The 22,737-nt window shown below is 38.5% G+C and overlaps 1 pseudogene; it reads right to left on the bottom strand.

Moving 5' to 3' along the window:
* Window positions 1-22,737, bottom strand: part of LOC139715979 (uncharacterized) — a 47,073-nt pseudogene that overhangs the window by 22,693 nt on the left and 1,643 nt on the right.

Below are 22,737 nucleotides of genomic sequence, written 5' to 3'. Positions count from 1 at the left end.
CGATGTTTAAATGGTTTATATTCAGGTTCACATTCCAATTGACATAATATATCGTAATCAACATCACCACCATCATAACGGTTATTATTGTCATAACAACCCCCTTCGTCCTTCGTTGTCGTCATAGCATCACTGTCGTCAACGTTATCATAGACCAGGTGTATTCCCTTTCAATACCGTCACCCCTTGGCAACCATCAACATCATTTATTTTCACGCGGTTCGTATCATACTTACATGCCTCGTCTTACTTTATCTTCGTCAACGTCTTCGTAGAGCTCCCCGGAGAACATCGGCGTCAGGTTGAGTACGGTGGCGCTGCTGATGCCGTTCAGACGGTTGAACACAAAGGATTGATGAGAGAGACCTTTTGAAAAACCTGCGTAAGACGAAGAAGATAGTTACGATATCTCACGGTGTAATATAGTCTTCCATATCAACATAGGAATTTCTTTACTAGGTACGCGGCGTGCCGTGATGTGTGGTGATATGCATTGATGTGAATATCGAGTAGTATAAGATTCTTCATATGTAATACTTTTCCTCTATTTCTTTGGAGTAGAATTTGAGGACGTCGCAAGGGAATGACGCTGATGATAAAATGTCGCTTTCTGCGACTAAAATCGAATTCTCCATACTGACAAAATTCATATCAAGCGGAAAAGAACGTTAGTTCTGCGTCATTTTTCAACGTTGGGCTTTTACCTGATAGTGGATGAGCTTTTAATCGTTACTGTGTAATTGCTGGAAGTAATTGTTAATTTAGTATACAAAAGGGATGCAGCACATTATTCATGTGCTGTTACCGAAACTAGGGTTAAAAACGTAATATAATACTTTACGTAATAAGGATTGTTATGACCTACACTACCTTCATGATATTTGCGCAGTAGAGCGGCTGTTTTGGGTAGTCCACAGCTTCGATGGAATTGGGCTCTCGATGTCGAGTCTAGAACTACAGTAAGAATAGACACCGGTTTCCACTTGGGTTCTTTCTGTCGCACAGTTTTGAGAGCGTGCGCTTGAATCCAGTCAACACCGGGCTTCTCAAGGAACTGTGTGTGATAGTTGTGGACGTCTTGGAATCTGTGGACAGATAGATAGAGAAAACAACACACCACATTGACCCAAACCAGTGCTCCTTTTATTAAACCATTATCGAAAAAAAACAAACATGTTTACCTCTCCTCTATGACAGCAGCCGTGTAGCGAACACGCTTTACAACATGATCTGCGGCGATAGTGTAATGTTAGCTAAACAAATTAGTACGGCACTACCATATTAATATTGAAGGCCATTGTAGTGTAATCCAATCATTAATTCAACACAAAGCAGTCATCTTTAGAATATCTTAACTCTACTTGGAGTTTTTAAAACAGCTTGTCAAGAGATCATTACACATATAGACATTTTGTGGACAAAACATAATGTATAACAATTGTCTTTGTTTCTCTCACCTCAGTCCCACGTTTTATGTTAGTACTTTGTCAACTTGTTACGATAGAAGATAGGTAATAATAAGTATACTGATTCTGTTGTTGCATAACATCATGCTGTCAGTATCTGATTCAGTGTTTTCTACAGATCACAGATAATATGTGAAATCCATTGCGATACCATTTCATGAGGTCATCTTTAATTGTAATGTTGAGGCCATTATTACCTTAAGGCAGCCAACTGTGCATGTCTACATATTCATGCACTTTGATAAGTGTATATTCATATCATTATTCATTCTATCGTATTCTACAAAGGAGTAAACCTATATCATTTGAAACATCAGCAAGTGATCCGACTCTGCAAAGCAGCTGTTAAACAACAATTTTTAACTTATACCAATGACATTTATATTCCACGGTAAATTTCCAGAAAGAGAATGACGAGTCATACGGTCTTTATCTCATGTCTCGCTTGTGTTTGTGTGATCCATGTCATGGATAAGATCTAGGGAAGTACTCAAGACGGCGAAGGCTAATAAGACATGTTGCCCAAATAACACTGTAGGTTCTACGGAAATTCTGTCACCATTAGCTGACTCCATTGTTGTTTCATTATATTCCACCTTTCCTTTGATACCGGCAATCACGCTCAATCATTAAATATTATAGAGACTCACACGCCCTTATGATTTCCGTCCGGTAGCATTGACGTCGCATGCTATAAAATGTTTTGAAAAGTTATTCCTCACGAGACTGTCGGAAACACACCAAATATTGATTCGGTAGATCCATTAAAGTTTATATATCTCACAAACGGAAAGTCGTACTTCCAATATCTTTTTAAAGGCTTGTCGAATGTCTTCAAAGCGATAATGATATTTTATTGATACTACCTATTATTATGATAATATATATTGATGTATGTGAATGACGATACACTTATATTTGTCAATGTGTTCGTGAAGTGATTAAGAGAGATTGTATTTTCCATTATGTCTATTACCTAATTACACAGATCTCTTGACACATGAGGCAAAGCTTGACGAAAGCTTGCGAGAAAAAAAAAAATAAAAAACCGGAATATAACAACATCCCAGCAGTTCATTTTAGATTTGTTCCGCAATAGTTCTACATGTGCGGACACATGGTGAAACTTACAATTTATCTTTGCAGGCAATATCGGCGTATTCTGTTTCCATAGTAACATTGTGTGATCCTTCGTAGTATTCCCAGACTGGTGGCTGGCGAAAACTGTCTCCTGACACCTGGAATTCCGACTCCGACCTCTCAATCTGGTTGACGCGAAAGATCCCGTCACAGTTGACAGAAATTACCCTGAAAAATTAATCGGGGAAAAACGTGAGGTCTCTGAAAAAGGCATTATGTTTTACAACATTCAGATGACGTCCCATTTGCATCGTTTAAATTGCCCAAGGCGAAAACATGAAATCAAGAGAGCAAAAGCGGTCGAAATGTATATGACATAAAGGTATACAATGGAGTAGATGCAGTATAATGCACTGAACGCTTAACTTTCATATTCATGCCGTAACTAGAAGAAAAAAAACAACTTTATTCTAAACGATTCATGGGACCCTTGAGTAGTAAACAAGTACGTTATTCACAATAACACAATGACTCTGTACGATGCTCATCGTAACATTCGATGCGTTGTTGTAGCATTAACTCTTTCCTGCTCTTAACTGCAAACCATGGAAGGTCATCTGCACCCAAAGATGAAAAGGAGAACAAGCACTTTATGGCAAACACAAAGGTGATTTTTTTTTTCTTTTGTCATACCCTCCCCCGCCCCGCCCCACCCCCCCCCCCTAAAAAAAAAAAAAAAAAAAAATTTGATCTACTGACACAAAAGTCAATATCACTCCATTCAAACCACATTACGTCTCATGGTTACTCCTTAAATCCATGTTCCGTGTCAGTCTACAGATAAATTACAGCCAAAGTGTGGAAATACCCGTGTATGTTTCTACAATGATATATAACGATAATGAGGTAAGAATGTTATCTTTGGCAGTAGTTCGTGCTGCATAGATGTGTGAATATTGCCATTTATTATCATCCACTGATTTAACATAAAATCAATTTTGGAGTATAGAGCAGCATAAATGAACTTTCCATGTTCATGTTTAGAATCCACTAACGACCACGAACTTCAGTGACCATTGATTAACTATTATTGTTTTCCTCTCGCTGATTTACTCTAAGTCCCTATTTCTTCGGATAAAGTGATTTTCGATACCTTCGGACCGGGTCGAAACTAGTAAACGTTGGAGACAACTGACACTTCCAGCTGACTCGTCTGCCACAGGTGCCAAGGGGTGCCTGCAAGGCGGGCAGGATGCAGTGGCTTGAGCTGGATGGGCCGATGTCATCGCTAAAGAGGCGGTCACGGGTCAGCCTCAGCTGTTCAATCGCAGCCTTCGTCTGGTTGAGCGCAACGGGTGTCTGGTAGAGGAGCGGCTGACGCTTAATTGCCGTTCGAATTTCTGCATGGTCACCTTCGCAATCCACATGAGAGCGAATGTCGAAAAAAAAGCAAGATTAGAGAAACTACTCAATGTCGCATAATGATGATAATGAAGACTGATTATGAAGCATTGCAATCACCATGGTTAATAAAGCGATTAACGGTGCGCTGTCATTTTCGTGCTTACAAAACTTGAGTTTGGGACTTCCATGTGGGGAAATCGCTTTCGGTGACCACAGTAGCTGCTGGCCTTATCTATAATAGTTTCTGAAGGACTTCGAGTGCAAGCCAAGTCACCATTTAACTTTTGCCTCGGAAAAACACTCAAAATCGAACAAGCAGAAAAGTAGGAATTTCAGTAAAATCACTCGCAATATTTTGAAGTTTTGAGTGATTTAGCAAAACAGTGACATTTGCAAAAACTACAGATGAAATGATGATTAATATTGGCCATTAACATGCTATTCTTCACTTAATTTTGTTCCTTTTTCGCCTAAAATATCCCGTGCTCTTGGCAGCAACTGCACCGATGTTATGACTTACCAAAATGCTGTGAGAACGGTGAAGCTTGCAATTTCTATTCTATCGAGCAAACGCCTGATTATTGTAAACATTTTTTTTTTGACAAAATATACGGGAGTGCTGTGAGGTTATTGAATCATTAGCTTCTTCGTATAATTTGCATATTCAGTTGCGGCTATATTTAACGGCTATAAATCGACTGACACGTGATTCTGTTAAAAAAACACGCAGAATTATAATCGAAGACATTTCTGGCTTTGTTCTAACTGTCCTTATCATTCCAACCATTAGTTTGCCCACGAAAAAAAAAAATACCGCCGATTTCTTTTTTGCTATCTACCAAAAGATTATCTCGGCATGGAATCCAGACTCATTGTTTGAAAGCGACATAGTCTTGGGCAAACGATATATAAAGTTGAAAGTGCTCAATTTAATATACCACCTTTATGCGTTATAATATTCTGTAATCTTTTGAAAAATATCTCTGGGCCCTGTTTCAAAAAGCTGTTCGTAAAGTTACGAACAACTTACTAGTGACTGGTGATCAAAGTTCTGATGTCCTATACTTATCAGAATTTCCATAATTCAGCACAAGAACTGATCATCAGTCGCTCGTAAGTCGTTCGTAACTTTACGAACAGCTTTATGAAACACCCCCCAGGTTTGTAAGTTTGTAAGTTGAATTCAATTATAGATGCAGGTAATTATTTTAGACGGTTAAAACAGTAAAAGCTAACACTTAAAAACGGTTTCAGCCTTCTTTGCGAAATTTGCTCCAGTGTTACAAGATTACAATGTTACAAAATGATAGAACAAAGCTAAAATAACATCACTTCACAATTGAAGTTTTCTTTCAGTTTGCCGACAAGATTCCGTTTGTGTTGTCGTTGAGTTTTCTTTATGCTCTATCCCACGCTTCGAGTTTGCCTAAAGACACAGCCTAAATCCATGTTCGTAACATTTTGACTTGTTGCCGGCTAAAGAAGCCGTGGGGATTTTATTCCGACACCGATAAAACTGATCTAATCGGCGCACCAAACTTCAGTCGATATTTCATGTCGAATATAGATTTCTAGAATGGCGATGACGACGATCTTTTTTTTTTTTTCATATGAGCCAGAGTAATTTGATACGACTTCGTTCCTTTGTGTCGCATCGAAACCGACGTTTCGCGGGTATTTTACGCAGGAATGGATGTCCAAGTGTAGGGTTCAACCAGTATATCAAGTACTTAATATCGATGCCAGAAGGGACTCGAATATCGCATTTTGTACTCCTGCTAATCTCAAGTAGACATGACATGTCACAGTTTTGCTGACCTACCTGCATTCCTTCTCTCAAGAGCGAAACAACAACCCAAACAGCATACATATATAGAACAAAACAGGGTTTTTTCCTGATGATTCAGGGTTTTTCGAGTCTCACCGGAAAACAGAAGGAACATTTTGTTGCAACCGCGACAACCAAGGGTAGAACACTTAGATCACGCCTACTGGTGTTCAAGGATGCAGGTTTCCAGAGAATATCACATTTTACATATATATATATATATCATTCAGTACCAAAACATTAAAATCACTGTGCCAACTTGTGTATCTGTGTGTTGTGAATATCAGAATTGGACAGCGAAATAAAATTCAGAATGAACAGGCAAATTCTAATGAAACTGTAATGCAGCATGTTTCTACGTGGGGGTGGATGATGCAAATTAAGGCAGTGTTAAACCAATGTTGACCAATGTTGAATGTTAATTTCATATATCATAATTATAATTGTGTCTATATGTAGTACCTGGTACTTAAAAGCGTACATGAATTTATTCATATATTCAATTAGTTAGTTGGTTAGTTAAATTGCTTGCCTGTCATTTATTTAATTATCTAGGCCCTGGTCTCATATTAGCGGAGACTGGTCGCCGACATTTCTATCACCTTGAAAATCATTATCAATCTTCGGCAGTTGGTTGCCTGAGGTCATGGAAATTGTAAAAGGGGTCTTCTGGGCCCCATTTCATGGTGGATGATAGGATAACAACTCTTGGTAGAATAGCAACTTTTCTAGCAACAGCCAGTCAGGAAGCTAGATTGTTGTCATTTCAGTAAGAGTTGCCATTATGTGAGAGCAACTTTAAAGAAATGATGCTCTAAAATCGGCAAGTTTGTAATTGTCAGTGTACTGTGAACGATCGGCGACAGGATTTAGAGGTTCTCGAAGCTGCGTCGAAAACTTGTTGCCAACCAATTTGGTACTACTCCTTGACCATTGTTGACAAAAGAATTTTTTGATCACTGAGCAGTTAAAAACACAATCTTTTATTCTGAAGACAAACTAGACGAGACCTGAATAACTCTATGCAAACCACAATGTGGCCCAATAAATATCATTCCTCTAGCTTTTTATCGCTTCAATAATGTATCACTTTCATATGAAATGTATGAAATATTGAATAAAAATATTATAATCACAATTCTTCATGAAAATGGCTTTCTCCGTTCTGATGTAAGCAGCAGCAAATTCTCCATTGAATTCCCTTGTATGAGAATCATAGTCCCCATACAGTACTCCCCTTGAGGTCCATGGCTTCACCTATAGTGTTCTAAGTCTCCTCCTGCTTCTCTGCTAAAAGAGAAGAGCTGTATTCTAGCTCCCTATTCTTCCTCCTGTCCTTTCATTCAGTCCATGATCACAAGCTGTTTCAGCAAGACAGACAGAACTATGTTTGTTTTATCATCGACTGCTTTAAGGAAAACTGTTGCTTTTGAGCAATCTTATTGTCATGTCCTCTAAAAAACCTTTCAAGTGGTTCCCTAGCGCAGGACGAATAGCGGCAAGAAATCGGTGACCAATCGCTAGTGGTCTTTAGCAAGTCGCCCAACAGTTGTCGACCATTTGTCAGCAACCTCTCCGCGAGCTGTTGTTGATTCATCATTAGGTTTTCTTCTTGTTCGCAAAACGTTCAAAACCGATCCATAATCGATCGGCAGCTTTGGTCGCCTACCGAAATTATGGAGAAGTTTAGGCTTTTGGTCGCCAGTTGGTTGTCGATGGTCGCCGCTGTTTTAGGGGGTTGCTGAAGGTCGGCGACTTACGTCACCACGCTTGTGCGACACAGGCCTCATATACCACATAGCTTTATAATTATAGGTGTATTCTATACCGCTTTTTCCATTCTTACAGGGTCACATTGGAATCAGACGTCCTAAGCGAAAGAGAGATTTCCGAGCAGGACGGCGGTGTGGGAAATGGGGACTTTTGAATCATTCATTGTGTTTTAAAATTGCATTTTAGTGCACTTTATGATGATTTCATAGGTAATAAAACAAAGTTAATATCCCAAAACAAATAAGTCCGCACAGAATTTGGGCTTCTAATTCAAGCAAAGTCTTAGACCACGTCTGATATCATATTTCGTAATTGACTATCAAGTTCAAACTGGGTAACTAGGAAATGTTGATAGAATATATCAACTCTAAAGGGGGTCATTTGGTCTTTTGTTGCAGGATGGACACGATGGGATGTGGCGTTGACGTCCTACACCGGTCTCGGTACAGAAGTAAATGCACTGTATTTAAAACTATTACTCCACAATTCTGTAACATGCTATACACGCTTGCCTACACCTTAATGTGTATGATAGTATGTCATTAGGATTGAGGGGATACCAGAGATTGATTTGTCAAAGCGAGCGAACAAGAGTGAGCACGCTCAGAAATGTCTTTGCACAAAGACCCCAGGGCCCTGTTGCGTGAAAGCTGATGAGATCAAACACAAGTCAGAACATCAATTATAATAAGTCTCTGAATACTCAGCTCTGATTGGCTGACGCCTGAATTATGCTTGATTTTCTTATTTATGTTTGATTGTATCTTTTTGATAGTACGCTGCAGGTTCCTGAACACGTTTCTTGTTACTTTTTGTGAGGAATTCCCTTCGTTGAATATCTATTAGGGGAGTGGAGGGGAAGATGTGTTTCACGATTCAAAAAAAAATTAATGAGTGGATTTGATCGACTCAAATGTATTGAAGGAGATGTATAGCTTAGGTGTTGAGACAAACTTAAAAAGAAAAGACCGAGTGGTCTTGTCAGTCTCTCAGTACGCCTTGTGTAAAATGATTAGATTGTACAAAAGGCATTAATTTACGGCAATCTCCAGAATAAAGAGGTCTGAGAGATAGATAGATAGATAATAGATAGATAATAGATAGATAGATAGATAGATAGATAGATAGATAGATAGATGGACAGATAAATGAATAGATAGATAGAGAGAGAGAGATCATAATATTCTTGTTTATATCTTCATACAGCTTATTGGATAAAAGAAGACAAGAAGAACATCTTCGTTCCCTCAGAAAAGACACTTTTTTTTGTAATCAAAGGTTCACCGTTTATTTATCTATTTATTCTTTTATTTTTCCACTTTAGTGGGTGAAAATGGATGAGAACGTTGCATTCGCCGCGGGCATGGAACCAAAATCCTTAATGTCCTAGTCGGGCAAATTTACGTGGGGGTGGGGGGGGGGGGGGACACACACACACACACACACACACACACATTTACCTAAACTTGTTCTCACCCTCCTCAGTATGGGTACAAGCAAAGAAAAAGGAACTAGAAACTTGATTTAGAAAAAAAGGCACTTATTGCACCTTGAATTTGGATTGAGGGGATTTAAGAGCCGCTTTTATTTCGTTTAATAAAAGGTCGTTTTTTTTTTCCTCCTAGGTTTATAGGTGACTTTTATCTTGAAGAGGAAGAGAGAAAACTTTTCCTGGAGCGAATAAAACAAACAGAACTTGGTTAAAGTTTTTTTATGTAAGAAATAGGTTAAAGTGTTTTTTTTTTTAATGAAAGATATAGGTTAAAGTTCGTGTACAAAGAGGCGCAGGTGCCGGATTCATTGAGTCGTGCCTCTTCCTCGTGTTTTTTTAAAACACAAAATAGAAAATGTAGGCAATAACATTATGTGACGAGAGGAAGTGAGGACTTCCTTGTACTTCGACATTTGTATATATACATCAAGGTAAACTCGTTATTAAAGCTTCTCCAGTTATTTTATTTTATTTTGTCTGCTTTCTTATCGCACTAACATTACTGCGTATACAAATGGCACTTAAGAAAGAGTCCAATAAAATATTTCCAGCCATGTTTGAAAGGTACGTGCGCTAGGGGAATGAAGGATATTCTGACACCGTTGCTGTTTTTTCCCCATCAGTTCTTCTTAATCATGTTAAAATGGTTCGGATGCATCCTAAACAGCAGTACGGAAGTCACATTTTGAAGGGTAATGCATTTTTCAATGAGCAATGCAATAATCTCGCCGGAATTTGATTATGATGAACGAGTATTTTATCATTATCGCAATTTCTGCTGTGACAGCATGCATCACTCCACATAGATAATGAAAACAATCAAAGATGAATACGGCATTGAACCGGAAAAGAAGACGCGAAGTTTCCTCAATTAATCACTGGTGTCATCATCACGTGAGTGATGTCAAGAATGACGGATGATGGGGAGAAGAAATCAGTTATCATGGAAAGTTTGGTTTCAAATTTCACTAAAAGAGAGGAGAAGAAGAAAAAGAAGACTGGTAATAGGTACAACGCTTCATGTAGCCACCAAAGGATAAATCTGATTATGTGAGTAGTGCCTGAGCAATTATTGTGGGTGTCCCTAATCTCACCCATGCCTACTTGATGGATCCGAGTACTTGATGATAACATGGAGCTTGTTGTACATGTTGTATAGCTCAATGATAATACTGTATAATCCTCACATACTTTACTTCTGTGTGAGTGAACGTTTGTATGCATAATTATGCGTGTCCTGCCAATCGCAGGATAATCATAATGCACTCGTTCCCGATCAAAACAAAAACTGACCCTCAAAAAGTTTAAAGGGAAAATACATTTTTATAGGGAAATGGGGACATTTTCATCAATGCTGAGGATGTGATATATGAATTAGTCCCGACGGTTAAAATTGAGGGAGTTTGGATGGATCAACCTGCAGCCTTCCGCACGCGCCAGACATTCAGGTAAGCCAACTGTCCCTTTAAACGAAAATGACAGCCAAATATCAGGTGAATTGAGGGAATGTAGCAACATTAGTAGAACACATAGAGAAGGTTGAGGAAACGAATTTCAACGAATTGTCCAATTTTTCTCAAACTTCGCTGATGCGTTCTACTGATATTGCTGCATTCCTTAATCCACAAGACTAGTATCATTTGAATGTAATTCCCCTCTAAACGATGAGAAAAGTTTCTTTTGCAGTTCCCACATTTAAGATGCGGGGTTGAGAGACGATACAGCAGTCAGAGGTTGGAAAACTTTATACTAGTCTGGGTTTCATACGTCATAATATGCTGACTGTTGACTTTTATGTGTTAGGGTTCACTTATGAATTGAGCGGCAAGGTCTTGGGCAGATGAAGCAGCAGAAATGAAATGTTTCATAGATATGGACAACGTATGTCCACACATCTGGAATAAAGTGACAAACTGTTAACACGGTTTGAGGCAATACACTACTTCCCATTCAAACTCATCATCACTGGGCCGGTGATTGACGCACCACCTTGAAGTAGTATTAATCTTCTTACTCTGGCTTAAACTATTGAAGACATCTACGGGTGGAGATCAACTGACGTTCCCACCGCTGAATGCACAAGACATCTAATTTAATATTAAAGCATTCAGTATAATGTCGTTATGTAACTGTATCTATTTTTTTTTTTGGCCATATCAGCTTAAGATTGAATTACGGAATTTTAAATCACCATAATTTCTAAGAAGGAATGCACTCCCCTCATCTGGAGGATGTCTAAAAACATATCGAACAAACGTCAAACGTGACTAAGAAAATTTTAAAAGTCAGTGACAAAAAGTAGAATCAATGATCGCAGTAAGAGGAGTTATCTACACATTTTACAATGTCGAATTCCATGAACGACAGTCATTCATGACATGAAGGTTAGATACTTCTATATGATTGATGCTGGCATTACAGAGGTTAACATGGCTCTGATCTACGCCATCGCTCCGGAAAAGTAAAGTATAACTGTGCCTCATTACATTGTGTATTAATCACCCACTCCTCAACTGACCCTTTTTACGCAATACACTTGTTCAAATACATATTGCTATATCCACAGGCTGGTGATTGAGCAAGTATACGGTATATCGCAACATGAAGTCATGTCTCATAATATATATATATATATATATATATATATATATATATATATATATATATATATATTCGACAGGCAGTCGCTGAAAATAGAGCAGTTCATTCGATCTGTTATAAAGGACTGCCACACGTGTATGAATTCTCTGTAGAGATTCTAGCTTTACCTTTTAATGGCTTCGGTATGTAGAAGTGGACTCCCTTCGATAAAAGAGGTCGATGACGATAACCTAGCCGTGGAAAGGGTCACCGACGAAATAATTACATGGGAGTGGAAGTGAAGGGGGAGGAAGGATATTTCGTGTAATCTGTAACTACATTGTACTTTGGTTTGGGTTCCTGCAAGCAATTTGTTTGTCTCCTGCTAACATCCTCATGGTCAGCGTTTGTAGCAACAATTCCTGTATTCTCTTCCTGGTATTTTAGAAGGTAATTCACAAGACGTCATTAAACTACAATATACACACCTTTACAAGAACGCCATCACTCAGTATACAAGCACGTAATTAATGTACACATTTACAGACACACATGCAGGAGGTAGGCCCAAGTGATATATGTGAATCATATAATTTGAGGGGTGGTCACCTTTAAGCTACGCTTTCCCTATCACTGCACGACCAAAAGCTGCACAAACATGAAGTGAGTCTGGAATTCAGTCAAAATATCCCCTTTTCGGTCTGGTTGTCATGGCAACATAGACCAGGGAATTATTGCAAGACATGACACTGATGGAGCGTCATCAGAAAAAAAAAATGAAATTCTCATGGGAACTTTTGAATGATTCAATTTTGTTTACTTCATTCCTATAAAACTTTTCTTACACGGGTGTCTCCGCATCTCATTCGCACCATATGTCACAGAGAGGGAGAGGGACAGAGTCCGTCTGCGTCAAGTGAACTTGGCTATTTTATTCTCTTGCGAGAGGCTATGGAGCCGTGTTCCGACTGATAGGAAGCACGGAATTGATTGGATATCCGCCCGTACGATCCGATTAACCGGTTTAGTGACAAGTCCTTATTGTAGGAAGCACAAACGAGTTGCCATGGAATCGTGAGACTTATAAAGTAACGAACAGATGAGTGCATGACCAATAGCCATGCCGAGACAAACTATTTTCATATTCTTTTGTTGTTCTTTTTTTTGGGTCAGATCTGAATCTTTCATATAGTTCTAATGGAAAGAAGAGGAAGATCAATCCATGCGAACGTTATACATAATGACATTGCCCATGCATCCGATGGATGCATGTTACTTTATTAGGAGAACAAACTTTTCATTCCTTAAAGATAGACTTACAACAACCACAGTGCACCAGCATTTCCATCACGTGATAACGGAGATAATGAAATTTGGTCTAAAAGAGAGAAGAGAATAGTGCAGCTTTCATGTCACGTTCACTTTCATGTAGGAACCTTTCACTGGCACTGCGATTTCAATATTGAACGATGTCACCTCTGAACACCTTGTAAAAATTACGACATAAAAATTACGGCCAGCGTATCAGTTGAGTTGCTGTAAGGAAAGAAATCCAATCGGAAAAAAAAGGATTTTATTTCCCAAATAATATCACATTCTATAAAGCTTATTCAGGTCGCAGCCAATGTTATTTATTTCGTAAATATAATTTGTATTTTAAAATGTCCGTGCTGGACGCAAATGTTTGCATGAAAGCAGGGAGGTGGAAGAACTTCCACCTCCCTGATGAAAGTATGATCATGGCAGACACAGGGGTCACGGATTTTTATTTTTCTCTTTTTCCTTTTTCTTTTTATTAGTCTGGGGATTCGGGGGCGGGGTTTATAGGGGGTAGTGCTTGGTAGTGGTTGGTCGCTCCCTTCCCTTCGGTGTTTTAGTGGTTCCCTTTCGAAAAGCGAAAAGTGTGTACCCCCCCCCCCCCCGTCCCCTGCCCCTGAGATATTTGAGCGACATTGCGGAAGGAAACAAAAGAGTGTGTCTTAATTATCATTGCACGACATAAACAAACTCCCCCGGTCCAGCGAATGTGCAAAGTAGGTATATAAGATTATCGCCAAAGATTTCTTTGCCATTGTCTTGATATTGAAAAAGTCATATGACACATCCAGAGGTATATTTCTGTGTGCCTGAATGATGTAACTGTGACAGTGTGTTGCTATGATGAATACAATGTACTTTTGATAATGATGCAAAGCGCGTTATATCACTTCGCTTGTGGAGTTGCTCAGATTGGTTGAAAGAGAATGTAGGCTAGCCGATGTTGATTCGGATCCCTCAAGTTAATGCGCTTAAGGCGATATGAAATCAGCCAACACCACATTCTCACATATCAAGTAAGGACAAAATAGTTGATAGTTCATCTAACTCCTCACAAATGAAAGATGAGTAAAAGCTAATATCATGATTTTAAACAAGGCACATAATGTCCGATTCTGCTTTTGTCCTCTACAATGCGGAAAAAACCCGCCTAAATACAAACAGGTACTACATACCTACCTTCTCACACACACAACCAATTGAGAGAAAAAAAAATGTTCTAAATCGAGATTTATGATTGTGTAGATATATGTAAAAATGTTCTAAATCGAGATTTATGATTGTGTAGGGGACGTGAATCTTCGAAATTGACGAACAAAGACATTAAAGGGACGTTAACCGCAAGTACAAAAGGTGCGAATGAGAAATCCAATCATGTGCGCATAGATTATGTAACTTTATGCAGTCATGAATATACTTGGCTTGGCGTTAGCATACGGTGAAGACAAGATCGTGACTGGTTATGCTCCCTTCTAGCCGTCTTCCTCAAGGAGAAAAAGTAAGCAGTACGGGTGAAGTCAGTTAAAATCGTTTCAAGAGGAATGTATCACCTCTTTTTTTTTGGGGGGGGGGGGGGTGGGGGTGGGGTGGAGGAGGGGGTGGTAAATATACCCTTAGCATATTGTAGAGTACTTCCTGTAGGCTACATAAATTAACTGCCTTTGCAGCATGTCTTTGGAATGATCTTGTTTACCTGACCTTAATCATATTCATGACATTGCTGTCACAGTACCGGTTAAGTCATCGTGGATTTTGTTATTTTGAGATTGTAATCACATGTGTTTACAGCGGAGGGATATTACCTGGATGCATTGACACTAAAATGTACGCTCCTTATAGCCCCCCCCCCCCAGCGTTAATGATTTTTTTTTTAATTAAACAATACAAGTAACATCAAGTATATTGATTGCTGCGAGACATGATCGTCATTGAAGAAGTTAGCAGGTGAAAGATAAACAGGAAAATGAACAAACATGATTACGAGAATGTCGTCTGACCAAGGAGGTATACTGGCGAAGCTTCGCCTAGTGCCTCCTTGGTCTGACACAACAACACGTTCTTTGACTAACGTCTGCTGTTTGTCCCTCGTGACACGCATAAGCTTTTATTAGAAAGGACAAATTCATCCAAATATGATTTCATTTTTGCATTGTTTGAGTGAAAGCGCAATGAAAGCAAAACACTTCCGTTAAGTTTGAAAAAAAAAAATCGTACATTCCGTTCAAAAGTTAGGAACATTCAAAGTTTCAGTGCCGCCATCGCTGGATTAGAAGACTATATCAACAACAGTGTGTGACATCACTACCGGACAATGAAGACAATATTAAGAGAATTCCATAAAGTTTAATCTTTTTTGAAATTAAAATTATACATTCCATTGACTTGTTACTGACACGTCATTTTAAGGGTCATATTGTTTTCCTGCTTTCTTAAAGAGGTAATTTAAGGGCTCTTTCATTTTGCTACAAATATGATAATAACGCGTCGAATTTTATTCGTTGGGCCCGCAGTGATGTCCGAAGTTGTTGTATATATAGTGTGTCTCAACCAGCGATGGCGGCACTAAAACTTTATAAAATCATAGCTTTGAATGGATTACCCGATTTTCCCTTAACTTTCGCTAATGTGTTGTACTATCATTGCTGCATTCACTCAATCCACACAATTTCATCTGGGTGAAATTGTCCTTTAAGGACACAGACGCATCAAGTCCATGGAGACTACCTCATAGAGGACAGAGTGGTGATTTGTATTCCCTTGCGGGTGGCCAGTCTGAACCTCTGATCCCTATATGAAATATCGATATACTAGTATTGGACAGATCCAACTGCATGTGGGTCAAGGGTACACCCTATGGGGATACAGGTCTTATTCGATATATCCCGACCAGCCATGCAGGAACGAAAATAATCTCTGCGTGGGATTCATGGGGCGTTGGAGGAGAAAAAGGCCGAGACTGTTGTTTTGACACATTGCAAGTGAGAAGACACACGATCGGCTTCCACCAGAAATAGGAGGCATGAACATTTATCAAAACCAGCACGCACAGATTTGGAGGTGCCATCGCTTTCTCTGTCTGTCATCCTCTGCCGCTAAAGAAGAAATCCACTCCAAAATTTTATTAATTTCATAAGAAAGAGTAAAGAAGTCTCTGTTGAACATTGCAAAAAATATCAAGATCGAATAAAAATGAAGTTATGACATTTTGAAATTAAAACATTTTTCGGAAAACACTTCTTGACCAGTCGCTGTCAATATTCAAAATGTTCAAATCAGCAAGTTGATGATGTTTATTTCATATACAGAAATGACAAAAATCTCATATTTCAGCTGTATGAATATAAAACTTTGGTTAAAACCACCCCAAAGAAAAGTACAAATGTTAAGTGATATATTTTGGTATGGAAATTAAATATGCTTTTACCTGTATCAGCTAAAATAAATTTTTCGTGTATAACATACATGAAAAAAAAAATTGTGAGGGCATGACATCATCAACTCGCTCATTTGAATATTCATAAGGGCTGGTCAGGATTTGCTTTCCGGAGAAAATATGAAATTTCAAAATGTCATATCTTCCTTACTTCTTATTTGATTTTTGGAATGTTCTGAAGGGAATTTTTAACTCTTTCTTTTAGAGTTTATTCATTTGGGGGTTGGATTTCCTCTTCAACACTCAACTTCGGTCTGGATTCTTGAGAGAAGGTGGAGGTAAACCAACAACACTGCACCTCTACGCAGGACAAATACTGCAACAAACTTTTAATTGTAGTTTGAATTATATTTGTGACTACAGTAAAATGACACGAAAATGCCCTTTGTGTCGTTTATGAGTTTTCAAAGCCTAAGTTTAGCAATGTGGATAATCTCGCCTCTACTAGAGCTGTGCCTGATAGAATACATAATCAATGAGTTGCGCCAGCCGAATGTGGAATGTGCGCTATAAATATCCCTGCTTTTAGGAGATTATGGCATGCAAGAGTATAATCATAATCTAGACGTAAATTATGCTCGGAGATTTCCGTGCTAAACCATGGCAATACGTTGCTAATTCGAGTCTCTGGAGGGGGTTCCGTTTCAGCACAGGCAGTCCAGATGAAGTGAATGCATTCTTTTCTTCAATGTTCCTTGTTACCTCACCAACTTTTACTTCTTTTATGCCCAATATAATTATACATTCTTCAGAATGACTTTTTGAGGGGAAAGAAAACGAGTGAAGGACCAACAGAATCTGTGGGCCTAATGCTACGCGGATTGACTTTGAAAACATGGGAGTTGCGCATTACTTTGAAACACACTTTTAAGTATTTGCTCCCAAAGGTGAATGTTTAAAGGATCTAATTATTTTATTGCACAGGTCATGCTTTTTAGGCAGGTTGTGAAAGTGTGTTGCGACTTGGAGTGTCAATCTACTAACTGCACTAACATCACATGAAACCAAAATGCATTAAAAGATGAGAAGAAGAGAAGAAAATTAAAAGAAGACTACCATTTAATATCCCCGCAAAAACGAAAAAAAAAAACCACAATAAGTATAAACCAAAACTTCGTAGTTCCCTCACTTGTGCATAAGTGTTTAGTGTATATAAAACACACATTTACAATAAGCAAACACATCCTCACACATCTGTATTTCAGGCAGTTAAAATATATTTTTCTTCATTGATTTACAGTGCATTTTACTTGCATGCAAAATTGCCTAATAACGAAGCATCTGGTTTGATTTTTTTTTAAGCAGAGTACGAGCGTTCAAATTAATAGGGACATAATTATCGCAGACGTGTTGAAGTAGCAATTATGTGCAGGCCTGTCGTAGCCCTGGATCTAAATTCACACTTCCTTCCTTCGAAATAAATAAGCAACAGTCACTCAGCAGGTGGGTAAATGGATTCTTTCTGAAAGAGTTGGCAGTTGTTCGGGTGAACACCCTTCCGGAATGTGTAAAGTCATGCGTTCTACCTACTGTGACCAAATACTAGTACATGTATATCAAACCTATGTCTTCAAAGACTTACAATGATTGATTTTTATCGAGGAAAAGTCCTATAACCTTCTCACCTTATGGATTCAAAAACTGTGCGGGAATGGTGGAGACGAGCAGAGGAAAAGAAAACTGTAGAAAGTAAAACAAATTAGTATTTTGTACGACATCAATCATCAACGTTGTTCGGGTCAAATCAACAGCTCGTGGGTGGTTGGGTCAAGGGTCAATGTCCCCTTCGACAGGAAAAATCTCTGGGCGGAGCCTTCTAAAGTCATAAGTTTCTTGATTTTTTCCCCAATCTCCCCTTCTGGAGCTTATATCTTAGCATGCTCTATTAACACAAAAAGAAATAAGAGAAACAAAAACTTGCGCATATCACACACACACACACGTGCTGAAAAACAAAGTTTGCTGTCCTTGGTATACCCTTAGTACTGTCTTCGTCAAATACATTTTTTCACAGTTAGTAAGTTTACTCCACAAGTCATTAGTAATACAGACGTGCTTGCTTGTTTGTTTGTTTGTTTGTTTTTACATAGGCCTATAGAGATGAGACATCAGCTGACCGACTGATATAGATAGTTTGTGATGTCACGATCTGTATAGTGACAGTCTGTATAGTGATTTCAGTGTGAGATGTGAAACAGATCGTGCAATCGTGCAAATAAAGTTGGCAGGCTTGCCCTCCGTGCGTTGACTGTGGAGCAGTATGTTCTCTTGGCTAAAGGTTCCCAGCCCCAAATATCATCTTTCTTTCACACGAGAGATATTAGACACCAACCAATAAAGTAAAACGAAAGCGTTTAATGCGATTCCTTTGTGTTATCCAGTAATGCAACAAGGTTAGATTCTATCCGGGAAATAATGATTTTTTTTTTAAAATTTGCCCTAAATCCTTCAAAAATAGCACATTTCCTCCCCTAAACAATGAAAGGCAGACCTATGTCTACGCCACAAATGTCTTGTAACTTGGAGCCAGGCACGTCCCGTCGCCGAATAATTGCAGAGGATTTCAAACCTTGTGATACGGTTAAAGCTGTCTCTCATCAGAACATGGCGCCCTTGATCTATTGGATCATTTCTACCAACTCTTTTCAGCAATATTTGGTACGGTCGAATGATTATGCCTGAAAAAAAAAAGGAATATCTTAAAAAAAAAACAGGAGAGAGCACTGAGATCTGCAAGGAGAGAATGGCCACAGAGCCTCCAATGGATGCAGCATGCTAGTACACAATTACACCTTCATATTCATTAATTATTCATTCATTCATTCATTCATTCATTCATTCATTCATTCATTCATTCATTTTATTTTATTTTATTTTATTTTCTAAAAAGAAAATATATGTGCAATTGCATATCACAATAGATAATTCTATGGAATATAGTATTATTCAGAAACATATTTTATTTCATAAAAGTATGGCAAGGAAGATTGAGGGGCTGCAGTGAGAAGTGAACTAAGCGAAACAAATAATGCTACTCATCTGTTTAATGGCTATGTGAATACTTGTATATTAAATTTGCTGTGTATACATAATTTTCAAAAACGGCAGGAAATTAGTAACTATGTGAGCTATGAATTGGCCCAAACGATAATGATGCAAACCCTTACTTTCAAAATACATGTATTTTTTCTCTAAGAATAACTCATCATCCATATGAGATTGCCTGTATTTAGAAGCATTATATTACATCATACGAAGCGCCTTTTTCTGCAAGAGAAATATTTTCATCGAAGTATAGGCCTACGTTAAATGTGTATTACTCCATACTATAATACCATAAGTTATATTTGACTCTTCCCTTTCCCCAAGCACAGCCGTTGTAAGAGTGCTTTTTTTATCAGGTGCTTATATGCTTGCTGTGAATGTGTTACACGCTGCACGTCGTATACACGAGTATTTAATAATCGGCCGGTTGACAGATGCGTGCACTTAGGTAACTATCTACTCTTGTCTATTGTCAGCTTCTACCGTAGAGTATACAATACTAAGTAGGTGCCTACACGTCTACGGCTTCTGCGCAGTTTGAAGTGCCTCCTTTTCATTCTGACTGATTTTACAGACCCCTCTTCTACCTTAACAGGCCCAAAAGATGCCTTCGAGCGCAAGAATTTGGCCGCTTTGTTGGAGGACGAGGTTGTCCATGTGCTGCACCTGTCAGTAACTGTCCACGACATCTGAGCTCAGGTTGAGGCCCTCGTTTGTGTTTAAAAAAGACAAGACGACAGCAAACACGGAGGCGGATCATGCACTTATGACACGTTGGGCTCGGATTAATTGAGGCGATGTCGCCCGCAGTGGAAAAATGCTGTTCTTTCTTTTCTGCATGGTTCCACACGACTGGTACACTGAAGAACTCGGGACAATTTGGAGGGCTTTTGTCACTACAGTCAAGCGAGATGGAAATTTAATGTACTTTATAGCCAATGACGCATCTGCCGCAATATCCTCATGATGAAACTTATTTGGTAGGTAGCTTACAGCACTGTCACTCTGCTGTGTGCAAGCCTATATTTAGAAAACTACTCATGAATAAAATGAACGGAAAATCTTCTGTCATAGATGATGCACTTTGATTGATTCATATCCGTCATCATACATATCTATTTTACAATAATTGCAATATTTCAGAAAGTAATCTCAATCTTCAAGCACCATCAGATCTATCACAGAACCTGTATTCATCGATACTCATCCAGGGCACACACACATACAAACACACATACAGACCACTGTAATTTCAATATTGAGCTTCACCACTGATTTTTCAAACGTCTATGTAAATCAAGCAATTTACAGAGTAATTGATGATCTTTCTTGTACGAAGTTTATATGAATTTCATGAAAACACTTTTGTCGTTTAAGCAGTTATCATTAGGAAACAATATAAAGTTTGGATGATTGACCACCAAAAAAATGCCTTCGAATCATACCAACTGTCTACCCTATAAAGTACAATAATCTGGACATTTCCTTTATCTAACGGACATGCTTGACTATCCACAGAACGACTATAGTATATGGGGCTTTATAGAGCATGCTATATATTTTGACAGTTTCACCATAAGAAGATAGGCAATTAGCAAGACAAGAAAAAAAAACTTTTCACTTGACACGCTCCGGTATTTCGTGCCTGGTTGACTCGGGATCAGCGTATATCGGGGCACTAATTCCTTCGTCTGTGACGCCTGCCAAATATCAGATCGAAAGTCATTCAGCCAGATACAGTGTATATCACTATATTTGTATAATCTACAGGTCGACGTGAGGGCTATATCAGTATTTGTGAGATGAATTCTGCCAAAAAAAAAATGATTTGAAATCATAGAGATCATGAGTCATAGTGGTCCGGTACATTCAACTTTTGTATCATGTAATAGTAATGTCGGTTCTGCGGCAGGCATTCCTTCATATTGTCTTAGATGCCCCTTTCTCTCTCTGCATTCACATATTGTTATCAAGTTGTTAACGTTCATGTCTAATTTATTCTTTCCTGTCGTCTTGATACACAATCACTAACATAGGATTTGTAATACTTTACTTTCCCGCAGCCTTGTCGCATAAAGATCTGATTGACATGCATGCATAACTCGCCGTATGAAAACGGTATCACACTGGCTGACCTCTGTATAATCTTCTTAAAGTACAATTCGACTATTTTGAATAAGATACAATTAATAACACGTACTACACGCACGGCAATTCAGTTAACTACATCAAAGGAATCGTTCCAATTCACCTCCACCCTCTACCCCACTCCTCCCCCTTTCTCTCTTTCTCTCCTTTTTTTAAATATATCTTTACCTACAGTGGAAGAAATAACAGGTATGTCATCAACTGCTCATGTCAACGACAACTAATTTCAGGGTAAAGCGAAGAAGGTTAACAATCAATTACACAGAGCCATAAAATCACGGCGAGGCAGTCCCCTCGGGCGTGTTTGAAGAGTGTGTATTGTGTATTGTGAGCTGGCTAGAGTAGATGGGTTTTCGGGAATGAAAAATGGGGAAATTTAATTTTTTTTCTTTACTTTTGTTGACAAAAGGGCAACTTAAAGAACGTAAATTGCCAAATGTCATTTGATAGTCATTGTCAATATATCTGTACCTGATCATCCAATTTACTTTGTATACTCGTACCGAGCAAGGATCGAAGTTCCTGAAATGGGCAAATGCATTTTGGGGATAGTTGCCTCAGCTCATGATAAATCACTTATTTTGATGTTGTTTCTAGGTGTTTCTTTTTTTCATTGTACAAAAAGAAAGAAAGAAAAAAAAAACCTCTTCACTATTCAGTCACAATTATCAATCCCTGTACGATCACAACAATTAATGGTAAAGAAGCGGTGGGTCTCCTTAAGTGTTGAATTTCGTTAAATCTCTCAGGCGATCATGTCACGAAACATTAACTTTCAATCTGCCCAAACTCGAAAGATAGGCTGACAAATTCTTCCTCTGAGAGTCTTTTCAAACTTGACATTTCATACGACATAATCCCCTGAAGGCGATTTCTTTTGCCGGGAATATCATAACTGCATTACAGTGGCAACCTTTAAGCCCATAAATGGCACGCGAAAATGCGAAGGCAATTTCAACAGTTCAATAGAATCATATTTCAAAAATGATCACAAGCGAAAATGTGAAGACGATTGCAAAAATTTAATAAAATAGTCTTTTAAAATGATCATGTGGTTATATATAGCTCCAGCAGGAGGTGGAAAGGATATGTCTCTTCCATTCTCCTGGTAACTACGGCGTCTGCTTATAGTGCCTTGTCTCCTGTTTTCTTTTTTTTTTTCTTTCTTTTT

Source organism: Diadema antillarum, unplaced genomic scaffold, assembly GCF_040938485.1.
Source record: "Diadema antillarum isolate AM-2024a unplaced genomic scaffold, OU_Dant_1.0 scf00000059, whole genome shotgun sequence".
Taxonomy (NCBI): domain Eukaryota; kingdom Metazoa; phylum Echinodermata; class Echinoidea; order Diadematoida; family Diadematidae; genus Diadema; species Diadema antillarum.
This window is presented reverse-complemented; position numbering and strand designations above follow the sequence as displayed.